The sequence below is a fragment of the Acanthochromis polyacanthus genome, chromosome 4, assembly GCF_021347895.1.
Source record: "Acanthochromis polyacanthus isolate Apoly-LR-REF ecotype Palm Island chromosome 4, KAUST_Apoly_ChrSc, whole genome shotgun sequence".
NCBI lineage: Eukaryota > Metazoa > Chordata > Actinopteri > Pomacentridae > Acanthochromis > Acanthochromis polyacanthus.
In genome coordinates, this window is record NC_067116.1 from 4,327,676 (window position 1) to 4,341,859 (window position 14,184).

Consider the following 14,184-nt stretch of genomic DNA (forward strand, 5'->3'; position numbering starts at 1 on the left):
ACACACACACACACACACACACACACACACACACACACACACACACACACACAGCAGCGTCTCTAACTTTAAATGTCTGAATCACTTCCACGCAAACTTTGGCTCAAACTAACAGATCGGAGCCTCCAGTTCAATCCTACAGAACCAAAGTTTACGAACTGAAGTTCCACCAGCCGGACCTGGACTCCAGAGGACCCGGGTCGGGGCTCCGCAGCCGAGCCGGAGCCGCTGGGACACCGTGTGCAGGAAAACAACCCGCCGCCAGAACCACACAACTCCCGCACAACTACCACACAACTGCTGCACAAAGTTCCAGGACACAAACGGGTTCTGCCGCAGAACGGAGCCGAAGTTCGGAGCCTCCGGGAGCCGCAGCGGCAGCAGCCGGACGGTGAAGCCGGACCGAGGCGCTGCCGGGCGGCCGCAGGCTGCAGACAAACACCGCTAAACTCGGTAAAAGTTCCACTCACCTGCGTTAGACACAGCGGAGAATACATGCTGTCCTCTGGAGGGGCGTGCGTGTGTGTGTGTGTGCGTGTGTGTTACTGTAACTCCAGCCTGTGTGCGCGTACGTGTGCGCAGTGGCCGCGCGTGTGTGAGAGCAAAAAGCAGAGAAAGAGCCGGAGAGGGGCAGCGGGACCCTCCTTCTGCCCGCCGAGCCTTCACATCTCCGGGCGGCTGAACTTTGCCCCGTCGCTCCGCTCCGGACCTGTTAGAGGCCCTCCGCCGGGGAACCGGCAACTTTCCGCCCAGACACGAACAACATCTCCGGCAACAACACAAAAGTCCCGTTAGGAGGCGGCGGAGTCACGGGGGGGAGTCAGTGCTGGGGGCGGCCGGCGGACGGTGCGGAGCTCCGAAACGTCCCGAAACTGCATCTCAGAGCGCCGGAGAGCCGCGGGGACCGGCGGACCTCGGCAACATGTCTGTCCGTCCCGCGGTGCGCTGTGGCCGGCGTGCGGCGGTGCGGCTCCTCGCTGCTCGGGACGGAGGAGGGCGGTGCAGCCGCAGCGTGTCGGCGGAGTCCCGGAAAGAAGCTCCGTGAGGAAGGAACGACAGAGCGGATCCTCAGCTGGCAGACGGCCGCCTCGCCTCTAAAACCACCGACAGCTGCTTTCCGTTAATTTATCTCGGCGGGAGGAGACGGAGGAGAGAGAGGGAGGAGAGAGAGTCGGTGTGTCCCGCACGGAGCGCCTCCTCCTCCGCTCCGCTGCTGCTGCTGCTGCTGCCGGACTTCAGAGCTCCGCCGCCGGACTGCGTCGCTGAGACTGAACGATCTGACCGCTGATCAGCTGATCACTCTGCCATCGATCCGCCGCGCGCACTTTCACAAGTACAACCCGCTGATGCCGCTGCGCGTGCGTGCATGTCCGCGCACGTGTGTGTGTGTGTCTGTGGTGTGTGTGTGTGTGTGTGTGTGTGTGTGTGTGTGTGTGTGTGTGTGTGTGTGTGTGTGTGTGTGTGTTTATTGATCAGCATCGATCCGATCAGACTCTGGGAATTAATCTCAGATTCTCCAGAACTTCTGCTAACTTTGGACCGGAACTCTCCGCCTCCAGTCCGGTGAGAAACCCGCCGCTGACCGGGGAACATGTCCGATTAATGCGGAGAACCTCACGAAGCTCCGCTGCTCTGTTGTTATTGTCATTATCTTTATTATTATTATTACCATTATTATTATTATTATTTTTATTATTAGAGCAGCTCAGAGCTGCTTTATATAACTGTCTTACATAATATCAGTGAGATCATGTTATTGACTTATTGCCAATCAGTTCTTATATAAACTGACCTCATATTTATTTATTTATCGTCGTTTCTTTATCAGGAACACATTTTGACCTGATTGTACATTTACAGCTTTAGATTCTCATTTAAATTTTTAATCTGGTTTCAGGTTTTTATATTTCTGAAATAAAACAAACATTAAACAGCAGAAATTTTCTCCCAGATCTGAATAAATCCTGCAGCATTCAGAGTATTTAAAGATTTAAATACATCAGTGTGAATGAGATGTTAAATTTGAGGAATCTCTGCAGCTATAATTAGTCAGAGCAGATTTAAACACCTGAGAGCCGTAAAGTTCCACCAGAACCTCCATGAAACCTTTACAGGATATTAGAGAACATCAGAGAGCCTCTAAATTCAATAAAACCTCCATAAAACACAGACTGGTCTCTGCTGGAGCATTAAACTGAAATATCCACACATGTTCTGATAAAACCAGGCAGAAATATAAATACACATTAAATATTATAATAATTATAAAGACCAACAGGACTGTAAGATTCTTAGAGGAACATTAAGGGGACATTACTGGAAATAAAACTGTAATAAAACTAAATAATTAAACATAAACACTCCATGCAGTGATATTAGATCCGACTGAAGATGAAATATAGATAAACTTTCTAATAAAATCTGGAATAATTTAATGAGGAAAAATTAAATGTAAAGTCGTAGAACGACGTTCAGCCAATCAGAGCACAATACGTCACAGCCCCCCTCTCTGACTGGTCGAACCGGACGGATTTGAACATCAGAGGCGCATGTGATTGGACGGAACATTCAGGTAAAAAAAAAAAAGACTGCTAAGAGTTCTACAGCTGATCGATCAACAATCAATACATCTGATCGGTACCTGAACAGTGAGTTCGGTTCTTCTACTCACCATTCTCCTCATAACCCGGTTCGGTTCGGTTCGGTTCAGCGGATGCTCCGTGCTGCTGCAGCGCTGCGTGCGTCCTGCAGCGGCCGGAGAAGAGCGCTGCCTCCCGGCTCAGAGCTGCGGAGCTCCGTGGTGAGGAGCCGCCGCGCCGCCCGGAGCCGTCGGTGTTTCCCGGCCGCCCTGCATGTCTCTGCCGCCGGTGAGGAGCCGAGCGGAGCCCCGGAGAGAATCTGCTGTCGGTGCAGATTTGAGCTCTGCAGCGGAGCTTCATGCAGCAGCTGCAGCACAAACACCTGAGCTGCAGAACCGGTGCTGAGGGACAGAAGTTCGTCCAGAGGCTGCTTCACTTTAACGTGATTTCAGATTAAAACCGAAAAAAATCTGTTGTTTTCTGGAGCTTCATTTTCCTCAAACTCTTCTTTCTTTGAGGATTTTTTTTACTGGAGAAGCTTCGAATTCGAGTTTGGCTGCAAGATTAAAATAATTCACTGATTTCTGTATACTTTTACTTTACTTTTACTAACTGTAGTTTATTGGTTGAACAGAACTCACCGGAATCGTCTGAACTCTGAAACATCTGTGGTTTGTTTTGGGGGTTGGATGGTTGGAGGTCACCTCCAACCATCCAACCCCCAGGACAAACCACCAACTTATCAATGAACTGGAGATTAACTCTTGACTGAAGAGGACAAAGGAGTTCAGCTCAGAGATCATCCAGGTTCCAGTAGGAATAAATGGAGTTCGGAGATTCGTATACGAATTCAGAGATTCGTAGAAATTAAGAAGTCTCAAAGTTCGTGGACGAGTCCTTTTGCTCTTTAAACTGGATTCTTAAATTATTCTTCTTCTAGTTTTCTGATCCTGGATGAGTTTTACGTGGATCCTGCAGACTGAAGCGGCTTCAGGACCAGAACCAGACCTCCTGTTTCCATTTATACTAAACGTTCGAAAACGAATCCATAAATACAGGGGGTCCTCGACTTACGTCAGAATTCCATTCCTACTTTTCACCGTAAGTCGGAACTTACATACTGTACACGAATAGCTATGTCACTCACCTACGCTGACACAGTGTTAAAATTTTATCTAGGACATAAAAGCGCCGCATGACGACCTATTCATCCGCTCCACTCACCAACTAGTTCCTCGCGAAATTTGCTTTAACGTCGCAAACACCGTACGTTGGTATGATGGAACAAGACTTTCTGAATAAATTTATGTGAGATGGAGATGAAACCATGAAACGCCATAAACCAAGGACCTGCTGTAAATTCCACTAGAACACAATAAGCCAGGACCTGTTGGGTTCCACACTAAAATGTCGACTTCCAGATGAGCAGAGCTGCTTTGGGCTGGTTGGTTCTGGTGATTTTCTATGAAGAGTTTAACTCCATCTGCGAGTGTCTTTAAACATCAAACAACAGCAAACCTCCTGAAACAGCTGCAGAAGTTCATTTGTCACCTCTGGGTTGTTTGCTTGCTGGATACTTATGTCACGTGAACATTGTGGAAATTAAAAGCATAAAACGTCCTGAAGACCAGTTGAACATTCAGAGTTAACGAAGATCCCCGAAATAAAAGAGTCGTAACTAAACGAGTTAAAGAGCTGCAGAGTTCATCCTCAGAATACAGACAAACTGGACATAATAAAATAATAATAGTAATAATTACATCATCAACTGGAAAAGCTCTCAGAGATCAGTCCTCCTCCAAGGCTGCTCATTCCCCCATATGGCAGAAATGCAGCTTTTATTTATTAGTTACTGATGATCAGAAATCACGGCAACATTTAATGTAGACGTACCCACAAACTAAATGACCAAGCGTGTGTTCTGAATTTGTATGTTATGCACGGATACCGAGTCATGTGACCTAAATATGTAGCAGGAGGCGGGAATTGATGGAACTCAGAAACACCCCCACAGTTTAATCAGCTGTTCCTTGGATCATTTCTGATGGATAAGTCCTGATAAGTCCTCAGAGGTGGATTTGTAGTAGGATCACAATCAGCTGATGTAGAGTTCACTTGTTGTCATGGTTACAGTGATGCTGTGCCGCTATCTGGCAATGATACAGAAATCTTTAACCAATCCGTGGATCCAGACTATAAGCTGCATCACTGCCAGAATCTGATCACTTGGTCCTTGTGTCATTTCTGAACTTCCCTGAAATTTCATCCTGTTTTTGTTTTGTTTTGTTTTTGTCTGTTTGTGAATAATGTTGCGAACAGACAGACAGACGGGCAAATTTATGCCAATCGTCACATAACTCTTCCGCGTTTTTTGGTGGAGTAATAAAACAACTACAACCAAGAGTCTGGAGCTCCAACTGGAGTTTTAAAGGTTGTTCACCAGCTGCATTATGGGAGTTGTAGGATTCTACTTCAGACTACAGGTTGGTTCCAACGCCACACCATCAAACTATAAACTGCCGAAATACACTACTGTTCTAAAGTTTGGGTTCACCCAGGCAGTTCCATGTTTTCCAATAAAACTCCCCTTTTATCCATGTGCTAACATAACTGTACAAGGGTTTTCTAACCATCAATGAGCCTTTCAACACCATTAGCTAACACAATGTAGCATTAGAACACAGGAGTGATGGTTGCTGGAAATGTTCCTCTGTACCCCTATGGAGATATTCCATTAAGAATCAGACGTTTCCAGCTAGAATAGTCATTTAGCACATTAACAATGTCTGCACTGGATTTATCATTCAATTAATGCTATCTTCACTGAAAAAAACAGATTTTCTTTCAAAAATAAGAACATTTCTAAGGAACCTCAAACTTTTAAACAGTAGTGTATTTAGATCAGAAACTACACGGGACCTACATGGTGTCTCAGCAGAACAAACTGCACTAAAGTCAGTTAATAGAAGTTAGACCTGCAGAAAGCGAATAGATGATTCCACTCCAGACTCCGATGAGTTTATGAGGAAAACAGTCGAAGCTTCAGATGCATTAAGATGAAGTTCCAGCAGTGATAGTACAAGGAGCAATACTCACCAGTAAGTACTGCAGGATCCTACTGAAGGACCAGAACCACGTTTGAAACTGAGAGACTTCTGCTGCACTTATCTGAAACTTCTAAAAGAATTTCAGCTAACAAACTACAGACGCTGTAGAACCATTACTAAATAAAGATGCAATTTTCCTGAAACATGCTCATTAAAGTGTTGACAGATCTGATCCAGATTTAGTTCCGTCAGTCCTACAGCAAATGAAGCCTCCTGACCACAAACAGACGTCTTAGATTTTACTCATATTTATCTTCAGCTCTTCATTGAAACGAAGCAAAAGCCGAGAGTTTTGGTTATGGAGTTTGTCTGGAGCACCTGTTAGCCGGAGGAAGTGACCCGCGCTGATCTCCTTCCTGTCGGCTGCAGAGAGTTGCTGGAGGTTAATGAACAGAAGCTTTTATGTTAATAGAAGCACAGCCGGCGTGATTTAACAAGACAATCTGCAGATTTACTTCCTCAAACACATCTGAGGCTGCTCCGCATTAGCTGGCTAAACAACGTCTGCAACGAAGGTCGGGACAAAGAGAAGCTAATTAGATTATAGCAATTAAATTGGGTTTTCGATATGATCAATAATCTTAATGTGTAATCATGGATCAGGACTTTAACAGCAGCAACGGCCATTTCTGCTCGTCCTCACCGCTGCGGCTCAGAAATAAACGCTGAGATCAAATTTCAGGTACAAATAAAGATTCTGATCAGTGGATTATTTTCTGGATGAATCCATCAAACAGCAGAAATGTGGATCAGAGGTTCTTCAAATGTTTGGTCCAGAGATGTTCCTGTCACAGAGGAACCAGAAATGATCCACTCTGAAGACTGATTAGTATCAAAACACTTGGAGATGACTTCAATTAATTTATTAATAATCAATAATCAATTAATGGTTTCCTAATGAACACATGAAGGTTCGTTTTAAGTTCTGGTTCGTTCATCTGGGATCCAAACATCGACTGAAATGATTGGACTGATTAGTTTATTTACAGAGTTAACAGGTAATAAATCATCTGATGGATCTGATCCAAAGTCCCTAACAGCAGAACTTTCCTGAAACCGGTTCGGTTCTACGGTAGAGAACCGCTCTGAGTTTAACACGCCCAGATATCAGCAGAAGATATCTGAAGTCAGACTGAAGAGGAACCGACTGAAGCTGCTGCTGTTTGATCTGTAACTAGAACCGGAACCAGAACCAGAACCTGAGCAGGTGAAAAATACCAGCGATCGGGTATGTTTTATTTTTTTTAGAAGCAGAACATTCCTGCAGGAACGATGCTGAGTTCTGCTGTTTGTGGTCCTCTCAGGTCCATCAAGGTAGAACTTCACAGAGACTTTAACCACAGACGGACCTAAAGTTCTGGGTCCGTATGAGGGACGGAATCAGTTTCAGCTCAGATTCTGATGCAGAGTAAAGTGTTTGGTTCGGGAGACTCCTCAGAACTTCAGAGTTCTTCATGTTCTCCTGCAGACTCCAGAGTGATCCTGGTTCTGTTGGATCAGCGTCCAGAACCTTCAACCTGCAGCCAGACCGATCACCTGATCATAAAGTCCAACGGAAGATAAATTCTGTTCATCTTCACCTGAACTTCTGAACCCGTCTAGACTCAACTCAGCGACTCATTAAACCGGTTCCATCATGTTCTGTTATTATTTGAAAAAAGAAACCGGACGGCAGAGTTCAGGAGTTTTTCTGAAGGGATTTAAAAAGAAACCTTCATGTCGGACCAGCGGAGTCAGAAAGCAGCCTGAGGCACCACCTAGAGGCCAAACGACAAACTGCACCTCAGTGAGACAACATGGAGGAGTGTGTGTGTGAGTGTGTGTGTGTGTGTGTGTGAGGAGGAAACTGACTGTACAGATGTGATTCTGCATCAGACTGAATATTAAAACAGAAATAACTTCACATTCAAACTGTAACTGAACTTAAATATTAAATTATAGACGGTGAAAATAACATGTCAACAGTCAGCTCTACTACGAATAAACGAAGCGCAAATCCAAGAAGAAAACACAGAAATCCACGCTATAATCTCAGTGTTAAAAGTAAAATGTTTAGGTATTAATTCCTTTAAAAATATTCACATCACAGTGATTCTGACGGAACTGAAGACAAATAAAATAATGCCTGGAATAAAGCTGATTTTAAAATAGAAGCTGCAGAATCTGCTGCTGTCTCAAACCAAAGCAAGGAGTAATAACAAGAAAGGAGGAAAAATTATCATCAAAAACATCAGATAAATCCAGGTCCAGGCAGTGAGGCTGGACAAATGTAAGAAGCAGAAAAAAAACACCAACATGTCGACTGAAACCAAACTGAGGCTGCTCATAGAAAATACAAGGTGTTAAAGAATATTATTATCATGAATAATGAATCATTAGGACTGGGTTATTTTAAAAGGGAAAGGAGAATCTGATCCTCCTGGAAAACCTCAATCTGTCTCCAGGAAGAAATAAAAAATTTGATTCCTGATAAAAGATTCTTGTGAGAATTTAAACAGAGTTCTGACTAACAGCTTGGATTCATTCAGTTAAAACACAGGTTGGTTTAAAAAAAAAGCTAAATGAATGAATGAGGTTCACCTGCTGCCTCTAAACTACAGCTGGAATATTAAAGAATTCAAACTGGAATAATAAGGAATTAAACATGGAATATTAAGAGTTAAAACTGGATAATAAGGAATGAAAACTGGAACATTAAAGAGTTAAAACTGGAATATTAGGGAATTAAACGTGGAATATTAAAGAGTTTAAAACTGGAATATTAGGGAATTAAACATGGAAATATTAAAGAGTTAAAACTGGAATAATAGGGAATGAAAACTGGAACATTAAAGAGTTAAAACTGGAATATAGGGAATTAAACGTGGAATATTAAAGAGTTAAAACTGGAATAATAGGGAATTAACATGGAATATAAAGAGTTAAAACTGGAATAATAAGGAATTAAAACTGGAATATTAAATAATTAAAAGTGCTGCAGCTGAAGGTTCAGAGACAGAATCAGAAAACGTCTGTTATTTATAGAATAAACTCCTACAGACTGGATTATAAACGCGATAATACACACTAGAGATGAACTGATCTGAGGTCAGGGTGTAAACTCATTAGGATTCAACTGTTTCTGTTATAAAGTTTAAATTCTTAAAATTGTTTTTGAACAGAAAATGATTTTATGACGTTATCACCACGTGAATCAGTGATGTCAGAGCTCACATGACTCAGGGATGAGAATCTGATTTGTTAAAGTATACTTATTACTATAACTCCGTTAGAGACGCTGTAAACAGTGAACTGAATATTATTCATCTCTCTGCCGTTTCTGATGCTGATTATTTACATTGAAGTTCAAACACTAACCGATGTACAAACTTAAACCCATCACTTCAATCTGAACATGCAGGCAAATTACGCTTATCCAAATTAAGTTAACCAGACATTAATGGAAATCTGAATCTTGTTCAGTAACATTGCTGCTTTATTTAACCATTTAGAGCCCAACGTAGCACCGACACTATGATTCATATTAATGTGTGATGAAATCAGATCAGATCCATCGCTGCAGAGTTCCACTAAATTCACACATTTACCAGGTCTCAGAGCTTTTTGGGTTTGTAAAAATACACAATAAATCTTTATAAACCAGACCACAGCATACAGAGGGGTCTCCACTTATGTAGGGATTCCATTCCTACCCCCAACATAGCGTGATTTTCACCTTTTTCCCAGCGTTTTATTCTGTCTAATTTCACTTCCATGGAGACGGCTTTCCTTTTCTTTCAAGCATCAAAAGAGTCTGACTTATGGTTGGAAACTATAATGAAGGACAAAGATTTTTTTAAAAACAACACAAACAACAGAAAGCGAATGTAAACAAAGATGTCCTCCTCTTATGTTTATCCATGTGCATCCATCACCTCCATCCAACCACCCAGAACAAACCACCAACCTCCCAATGAACTGGAGACTAATTCTGGACTGAAGAGGACGAAGGAGTTCAGCTCAGAGATCATCCAGGTTCCAGTAGGAATAAATGGAGTTCAGATATTCGTATACGAACTCAGAGATTCGTAAAAACTAGACATCTTAAAGTTGGTGGAGGAGTTTTCATCAGAGTCCTTTTACTCTTTAAACTGGATTCTTAAATTCTTTGTCTTCTAGTTTCCTGATCCTGGATGAACTTTACGTGGATCCTTCAGACTGAAGCGGCTTCAGGACCAGAACCAGACCTCCTGTTTCCATTTATACTGTATGTTCATAAACAAATCCATAAATATCGTGGATCTTCAACTTACATTGGAATTCCGTTTCTACGGCGCGACGTATTGCTGATTTTCGCGGTAAGTCAGAACTCGTGTACAGTACATAAGTACCTAGTCACTAACACAGAGGTTAAAGTCATAATCTGAACCGTCTACCGTCGCACAGTGACGTACCATGACGTATCCATCCACTCCACTTGCCAATAGTTCCCGTACGAAATTTGTTTCAACGCTGAAAAAGCCCGTAAGTCAGAATGATGGAACAAGACTTACTGGAAAAAATTATGGGAGACGGAGACGAAACCAATGAAACGCTGTAGATCAGGGAGCTGCTGCACTGTTCAACTTTTTTACTAATGTGAGGGATACAGCTATAATATTTCTGTATTTTGAAATGTATGTGAAAACTAACACTTTAATTTTTTTTTTAGGTTTGTTGCACTTTTAAGTAATTTGCTGTAGTAGTTCAGACATAAGTCAATATACATTATTAAAACTTGGGATATAAGGTTGTATTGCTGGAAAGAAAATTAAAATACGCCAAGAAATTCCACTACAGGATGTAAAAATTTGAGAATATGTCCTGGAGGGTCAGCACAATGTTAGGTCTGAAAGGGTTAATCTGGTGCTCTAGAATTTAAATAAATGATTAGACTTAGTATGTGACTGTTCAGAGGTTTGTCATAATCCAGATATTCCCCCATCATTCCTCTTTTCAGCTCTTTTTCTTTCTGTTTCTGCTGCTCTTCTTTTTGAATTACTTTTCTTTAATCTGATTTTTTCTGTTCATTTCTCTTCTTCTTCTTCTTTTTGCTGCCCTCATGTTTGTTTCTAGAGTCAAGTGTTTTGATGCAGATGAAGGGAAATATTGAACATTCTGACCATATAAACCGGAGTTCTCCTCTCCGAGCAGCAGAGATGGTTTCTTTAGCTAACGAGGATTCAGATCCGTCTCCTCCTGCCTCTGACCTGCTCCTGGTTGGAGGCCCGGCTCTGCTGCGGAGGTCCAGGCTGGCAGCAGCTCGGTGGGAGCAGGTGGAGCCTCCATCCCCATCCATCGCTGGTACCGCAGACCCACATCAGCCGTCTCCATGGCGACGCCCAGCTCCAGTTTTTGAGTTTCACCTCACGTGTGATTGGCCGGCGGGCCGGCGTCTCCCGTGACAACTCGAACTCGCCGTTTGTTTCTGCATCGGACTGACTCATTTTTATTTATACCTGCTTAGATTCAGGAGGTGTATTTATTTAAAACTTTCCTCGGAACACGTCACTGTTCCCTGAATATGGAGGATCCAGGATGATTCATCAGCAGATAAACCCCAGAATATCAGGAGGATGAACCATCCTCTGTTATTAATAGAATCATCTAAACTATTATTTATAAATTTTAAAAAAAATCTCATTTATCAATTAGTTTTAGTTATGAAGCAGCACAGGACCTCATGAAGCTAAATGTTGACAGAAATAAACAGAAATGAAAGGATGAATTATTACTGAAGGGCTTCAAAGCAAACCCAAGTTCAGTTTGTATGTTCAGTTATGTTTAGTTTTATGAGCACAGAGAGCAGGAGAGAAGCTAACAGATGCTAACAGGAGCTTAACAGACCACTAAAAAATGCTAACATGAAAACACTGCAATCTTCCCAGTCCTGGTGAATGCTTTAAATTAAAGTTTAGCTTCTCTGAATGTCATTGCTAAGGTTTTATCAGAGATCTGAGCATCAGTGCTAACATTAGCACATTACTACTACCACCATCAAAGCTAACGTTAGCCACATTATCTACTACTACCACCATCAATGCTAACAATTAGTCACATTACTATTACTACACCATCAAAGCTAACATTAGCTACATTACTGCTACTACCATCAAAGCTAACGTTACCCTCATTACTACTATTACCACCATCAAAGCTAAACATTAGTCACATTACTATTACTACCACCATCAAAGCTAACATTAGCTACATTACTGCTACTACCATCAAGAGCTAACATTAGCCACATTACTACTATTACCACCATCAAAGCTAACATTAGTCACATTACTACTACTACCACCATCAAAGCAACATTAGCTGCATTACCACTACCATCAAAGCTAACATTAGTTACATTACTACTACCACCATCAAAGCTAACATTAGCTACATTACTAACTACTACCATCAAAGCTAACATTAGCTACATTACTACTACTACCATCAAGCTAACATTAGCTACATTACTACTACCACCATCAAAGCTAACATTAGCCACATTAACTACTACTACCACCATCAAGGCTAATGTTAGCCTACAGCATGCTCAGTATTTTATATCAATTTTGTATTTTTAGCTGGAAGCAACTGCTGGTAGCATGTTAGCATGTCATCTGTTTCATCTGGAAATGAGAGCCAGCTTTATTGTAGTTCAGCTGGATTAGAATGTAGTGTAATGAGCACAGAGAGCAGGAGAGAAGCTAACAGCTGTAACAGAAGCTAATAGATGTACAAACCAACCTTTATAAACCTGTAGCAGACGACCAATGAGTGGAGCCGACCCCCACTGATGTCATAATAGTTAAGAAGTGATGTAATAAAAAGATTTAATGAGTTGAAGCATTTTATAAAAAGATTCGTGAGACGAATAAAACCCCGATGTACTTTATAATGTGAGCTGCAGGATGAACTGGAAGCACAAATAAAAATTATTTCAAGGATTAAAATGATTAAACCTTCAGATTTTTTATAGGAGCGGCAGATCTAATGTAATTCCTGAGGCTCTTTCTTTCTCTGACTAAACCATCAGTGTGTTTTCAGGACCACAGCCTGAAGAGCTAACAGCTAACGGCTAACATCAGTAAAAACAAACACCGGATCACTTAGTCGGAGCGTCGCAGCGTCTGTTTCTCTCACTGTTCCTCTGAGAGCGGAGCTTCGACTGTCGCTGACCTTGGACTCGTTCCAGTTGGTTGTCTGGAAACGTTCCCGAGCCAAAAAAAAAAAATCACCACAAACCCAGAAAGCAGAAACACAACGACAGAGAGGATGAAACAGGAAGCAGCTACAGAGAGGAGGCAGCAGGAACAGATGGTTTGGCAGAGACGGAGGGGCCGGAACCCCCAGAACCCACAGAACCCCCACAGAACCCACAGAACCCCCATAAAACCTCATAGAACCCCCACAGAACCCAATAGAACCCATAGACCCCCCAGAACCCCACATAGACCCCCCACAGAACCCACAGAACCCCCATAAAACCCTCATAGAACCCCCACAGACACCCATAGAACCCCCCAGAACCACACTAGACCCCCCACAGAACCCACAGAACCCCCATAAAACCCACATAGACCCCCCACAGAACCCACAGAACCCCCATAAAACCCTCATAGAACCCCCACAGAAACCCATATAGAACCCATAGAACCCCTCAGAACCCCCACAGAACCCATATAGAATCCATAGAAACCCCCCAGAACCCACATAGAACCCCCCCAGAACCCCCATAGAACCCATATAGAACCCACAGAACCAACACAGAACCCCCATAACCCCCATAGAATCCCCCAGAACCCACATAGAACCCATAGAACCCCCCACAACCCCCCGGAACCCATAGAACTCCCCTAGAACCCACATAAAACCCATAGAAACCCCCTAGAACCCCCACCGAACCCCCAGAACCCTTTAGAACCCGTCCAGTACCTCCTCAGATCCCCCATGGAACCACCCAGAACCCTTAAAACCCCCACAGAACCCCATACAGACAGCTCAGAACCATCAGAACCTCTCATATCCACCCCAGTACCCAATAGCACCCTGCCAGAACCTACAGCACTCACAAAAACCCCCAGATCGTCCCAGAATCGCTCCACGGAACCTCCAAAATACCCAAAAAACCTTTAGAACCATCAGAACCCCTTCAGTACCCTCACTGACGAGCCAGAGTGTGCTGTGTGTGTTTCTGTGTGTTAAATGTGTGTGCTATGTGTTATGTGTGTGTGTGTGTGGTGTTGTGTGTGTGTGTGTGTGTGTGTGTGTGGTGTGTGTGTGTGTGTGTGTGTGAGTCAGACAGTATTCCGTCACACAGCGTCCCTCAGAGCTCCAGTCGACTATTTCCAGTTTACACACAACACTTTTGCTGCCAACAGTCGCCTGAACACAAACTGAGTCTTTCTACTCGGCAATCAGCGCATTCACACGGTCGCACAAAGACGCACAAAGAACACAAACAGTCTAATGATGCAGCTGCT

General features: G+C 43.1%; 1 protein-coding gene and 1 long non-coding RNA gene across 2 annotated transcripts in view; one reads left to right on the forward strand and one right to left on the reverse strand.

Moving 5' to 3' along the window:
• Window positions 1–14,184, reverse strand: part of LOC110967090 (nuclear factor 1 A-type) — a 258,450-nt gene that overhangs the window by 177,904 nt on the left and 66,362 nt on the right.
• On the forward strand, window positions 574–11,208 carry LOC127533791 (uncharacterized). Its single transcript, XR_007941668.1, has 2 exons — window positions 574–1,563; window positions 9,845–11,208. It is a non-coding gene; the product is annotated as an uncharacterized LOC127533791 (long non-coding RNA).